Source organism: Ambystoma mexicanum, chromosome 1p (genome assembly GCF_040938575.1).
Source record: "Ambystoma mexicanum isolate Mex_15411 chromosome 1p, UKY_AmexF1_1, whole genome shotgun sequence".
In the NCBI taxonomy this organism is placed as follows: domain Eukaryota; kingdom Metazoa; phylum Chordata; class Amphibia; order Caudata; family Ambystomatidae; genus Ambystoma; species Ambystoma mexicanum.
The window spans coordinates 238,495,809-238,500,850 of NC_090921.1; the positions used below are offsets into that span (position 1 = coordinate 238,495,809).

Sequence of the window (5,042 nt, forward strand, 5' to 3'; positions counted from 1 at the left end):
CCTCCGAAGAGACTGGAGCCTTAATCCAGCGCCTTAGACCGCTCGGCCACGCTACCTTCCTGCTAGTCGCCGAAAGCGGAACTTGACCCGTTGCCCGGCCCGCTTTAGTGCTTTGCCTTTTCACCTTGGAAAGTCTGGAGACAGGCAGTGGAAGGGCAGGCAAACTGTCAGGTGCGCAGAGGAGGGGAGACCATGAGGCAAGGTGGGAGATGGGGGCAAGAAGTGAGAAAAAAACTAATCGCAAGCTAGGGCAGGATTCGGAAAGTGAAGCCGAAAAGGGGCTTAGCATGCAGCCCAGGGGTTTCTTTGACTGTCCTAAGCCCACAGGGACTTTGCCGTCCTCAGCTCATGAGACTTGAGATGGGTAGCTTGATTTGCTGAGGAAATGCGGGATGACAGATTCAACTCTGGAGTCAAACATAGCCCGGAACTATCACCTTAAACTGAGTTTTAAGCCTGGTGCCGATAAAAAGAAAGAAATTAGCCTTAGATCGGGCAAGCCGTTTGACGGGGGAAAATGAGACCCCCTAGGCCATCTAGGTGGTCGCTGGATGCTGTGCAGACATCAGCAGCTGTTCATTTCATGCCCTCACGTCTCCTCGTTAGTATAGTGGTCAGTATAGGTTAAACCTTTTCTGGATTTTTTTTTAGTTCTTGACAAATATTCTTGAAGATTAGGTTGAGTCAAGTAGGGAATGGGTGCCAAGAACTGACTCTTTAAGAAAAAAGCACCGGCAACGCTAGTCATCGTACAATATTTGTGCACAATTGCTTACATTAGGCGGCCGGTCCACTTTATTGAGTCCCCCTCAGCACCATTTAGTGCTCCTGTTGTCTGCGAAGTCCAAATTGTAACCCTGAATCAGTTCCTCTTCTGACCCTTTGTATCATGTTACATGACGAGTAATGATCACCTGTTAGCTTTATCCCTAATTATAACTCTCACTCTTTCCCTGCATCTAACCCTAGCTCTAATCCCATCATTAACCTCGGTCCGGGCACACGCGTGAACCCTTACTCTCATCTCAGCCTCTCCTGGTGATACATCACACCTGGGATCGTTTGCTCCCTGTGGGCTGTGGGAAATTTGCTACCAGCACGCCCTGGAAGTGGGGCTCATTCCGCTGCAACGGGAGGTCTTCCCAGGACGCGTCACAGCTCAACGCAAGAGCTCCTGGGTTTTGAAGGCTCTTGCAGCAAGCCTTCACAAAGCAGCAGGGAGCGCCGTTCCAGATGGGAAACTTGAGACTGGATGTCCAGAAAAGCAAGACATCAGAAGCGAAACCTTTTTCCTGCAGGGTGTGGCATACCATCCGCTTGCTCATTGCGACAGAGGTGGCACTAATGAAGGAAGAGGTCAACGTTACGTTCTTCTTTAAAATGCAAGGCCAGGAAAAGTGGCAGCGGTGGGATTTGAACCCACGCCTCCGAAGAGACTGGAGCCTTAATCCAGCGCCTTAGACCGCTCGGCCACGCTACCTTCCTGCTAGTCGCCGAAAGCGGAACTTGACCCGTTGCCCGGCCCGCTTTAGTGCTTTGCTTTTCTCCTTGGAAAGTCTGGAGACAGGCAGTGGAAGGGCAGGCAAACTGTCAGGTGCGCAGAGGAGGGGAGACCATGAGGCAAGGTGGGAGATGGGGGCAAGAAGTGAGAAAAAAACTAATCGCAAGCTAGGGCAGGATTCGGAAAGTGAAGCCGAAAAGGGGCTTAGCATGCAGCCCAGGGGTTTCTTTGACTGTCCTAAGCCCACAGGGACTTTGCCGTCCTCAGCTCATGAGACTTGAGATGGGTAGCTTGATTTGCTGAGGAAATGCGGGATGACAGATTCAACTCTGGAGTCAAACATAGCCCGGAACTATCACCTTAAACTGAGTTTTAAGCCTGGTGCCGATAAAAAGAAAGAAATTAGCCTTAGATCGGGCAAGCCGTTTGACGGGGAAAAATGAGACCCCCTAGGCCATCTAGGTGGTCGCTGGATGCTGTGCAGATATCAGCAGCTGTTCATTTCATGCCCTCACGTCTCCTCGTTAGTATAGTGGTCGGGGTTCAATTCCCCGACGGGGAGGTTAAACCTTTTCTGGATTTTTTTTAGTTCTTGACAAATATTCTTGAAGATTAGGTTGAGTCAAGTAGGGAATGGGTGCCAAGAACTGACTCTTTAAGAAAAAAGAACCGGCAACGCTAGTCATCGTACAATATTTGTGCACAATTGCTTACATTAGGCGGCTGGTCCACTTTATTGAGTCCCCCTCAGCACCATTTAGTGCTCCTGTTGTCTGCGAAGTCCAAATTGTAACCCTGAATCAGTTCCTCTTCTGACCCTTTGTATCATGTTACATGACGAGTAATGATCACCTGTTAGCTTTATCCCTAATTATAACTCTCACTCTTTCCCTGCATCTAACCCTAGCTCTAATCCCATCATTAACCTCGGTCCGGGCACACGCGTGAACCCTTACTCTCATCTCAGCCTCTCCTGGTGATACATCACACCTGGGATCGTTTGCTCCCTGTGGGCTGTGGGAAATTTGCTACCAGCACGCCCTGGAAGTGGGGCTCATTCCGCTGCAACGGGAGGTCTTCCCTCGACGCGTCACAGCTCAACGCAAGAGCTCCTGGGTTTCGAAGGCTCTTGCAGCAAGCCTTCACAAAGCAGCAGGGAGCGCCGTTCCAGATGGGAAACTTGAGACTGGATGTCCAGAAAAGCAAGACGTCAGAAGCGAAACCTTTTTCCTGCAGGGTGTGGCATACCATCCGCTTGCTCATTGCGACAGAGGTGGCACTAATGAAGGAAGAGGTGAACGTTACGTTCTTCTTTAAAATGCAAGGCCAGGAAAAGTGGCAGCGGTGGGATTCGAACCCACGCCTCCGAAGAGACTGGAGCCTTAATCCAGCGCCTTAGACCGCTCGGCCACGCTACCTTCCTGCTAGTCGCCGAAAGCGGAACTTGACCCGTTGCCCGGCCCGCTTTAGTGCTTTGCCTTTTCTCCTTGGAAAGTCTGGAGACAGGCAGTGGAAGGGCAGGCAAACTGTCAGGTGCGCAGAGGAGGGGAGACCATGAGGCAAGGTGGGAGATGGGGGCAAGAAGTGAGAAGAAAACTAATCGCAAGCTAGGGCAGGATTCGGAAAGTGAAGCCGAAAAGGGGCTTAGCATGCAGCCCAGGGGCTTCTTTGACTGTCCTAAGCCCACAGGGACTTTGCCGCCCTCAGCTCATGAGACTTGAGATGGGTAGCTTGATTTGCTGAGGAAATGCGGGATGACAGATTCAACTCTGGATTCAAACATAGCCCGGAACTATCACCTTAAACTGAGTTTTAAGCCTGGTGCCGATAAAAAGAAAGAAATTAGCCTTAGATCGGGCAAGCCGTTTGACGGGGGAAAATGAGACCCCCTAGGCCATCTAGGTGGTCGCTGGATGCTGTGCAGACATCAGCAGCTGTTCATTTCATGCCCTCACTTCTCCTCGTTAGTATAGTGGTCAGTATCCCCGCCTGTCACGCGGGAGACCGGGGTTCCCCGACGGGGAGGTTAAACCTTTTCTGGATTTTTTTTAGTTCTTGACAAATATTCTTGAAGATTAGGTTGAGTCAAGTAGGGAATGGGTGCCAAGAACTGACTCTTTAAGAAAAAAGCACCGGCAACGCTAGTCATCGTACAATATTTGTGCACAATTGCTTACATTAGGCGGCCGGTCCACTTTATTGAGTCCCCCTCAGCACCATTTAGTGCTCCTGTTGTCTGCGAAGTCCAAATTGTAACCCTGAATCAGTTCCTCTTCTGACCCTTTGTATCATGTTACATGACGAGTAATGATCACCTGTTAGCTTTATCCCTAATTATAACTCTCACTCTTTCCCTGCATCTAACCCTAGCTCTAATCCCATCATTAACCTCGGTCCGGGCACACGCGTGAACCCTTACTCTCATCTCAGCCTCTCCTGGTGATACATCACACCTGGGATCGTTTGCTCCCTGTGGGCTGTGGGAAATTTGATACCAGCACGCCCTGGAAGTGGGGCTCATTCCGCTGCAACGGGAGGTCTTCCCAGGACGCGTCACAGCTCAACGCAAGAGCTCCTGGGTTTCGAAGGCTCTTGCAGCAAGCCTTCACAAAGCAGCAGGGAGCGCCGTTCCAGATGGGAAACTTGAGACTGGATGTCCAGAAAAGCAAGACGTCAGAAGCGAAACCTTTTTCCTGCAGGGTGTGGCATACCATCCGCTTGCTCATTGCGACAGAGGTGGCACTAAGGAAGGAAGAGGTCAACGTTACGTTCTTCTTTAAAATGCAAGGCCAGGAAAAGTGGCAGCGGTGGGATTTGAACCCACGCCTCCGAAGAGACTGGAGCCTTAATCCAGCGCCATAGACCGCTTGGCCACGCTACCTTCCTGCTAGTCGCCGAAAGCGGAACTTGACCCGTTGCCCGGCCCGCTTTAGTGCTTTGCCTTTTCTCCTTGGAAAGTCTGGAGACAGGCAGTGGAAGGGCAGGCAAACTGTCAGGTGCGCAGAGGAGGGGAGACCATGAGGCAAGGTGGGAGATGGGGGCAAGAAGTGAGAAAAAAACTAATCGCAAGCTAGGGCAGGATTCGGAAAGTGAAGCCGAAAAGGGGCTTAGCATGCAGCCCAGGGGTTTCTTTGACTGTCCTAAGCCCACAGGGACTTTGCCGTCCTCAGCTCATGAGACTTGAGATGGGTAGCTTGATTTGCTGAGGAAATGCGGGATGACAGATTTAACTCTGGAGTCAAACATAGCCCGGAACTATCACCTTAAACTGAGTTTTAAGCCTGGTGACGATAAAAAGAAAGAAATTAGCCTTAGATCGGGCAAGCCGTTTGACGGGGGAAAATGAGACCCCCTAGGCGGTCGCTGGATGCTGTGCAGACATCAGCAGCTGTTCATTTCATGCCCTCACGTCTCCTCGTTAGTATAGTGGTCAGTATCCCCGCCTGTCACGCGGGAGAATTCCCCGACGGGGAGGTTAAACCTTTTCTGGATTTTTTTTAGTTCTTGACAAATATTCTTGAAGATTAGGTTGAGTCAAGTA

The 5,042-nt window shown here is 50.8% G+C and overlaps 1 non-coding gene across 1 annotated transcript; it reads right to left on the bottom strand.

Annotated features, from left to right (window-relative positions):
* Positions 1–2,837: 2,837 nt before the first annotated feature.
* Positions 2,838–2,919, bottom strand: TRNAL-AAG (transfer RNA leucine (anticodon AAG)). The gene has a single exon. It is a non-coding gene; the product is annotated as a tRNA-Leu (tRNA).
* Between the last annotated feature and the right edge of the window lie 2,123 nt (positions 2,920–5,042).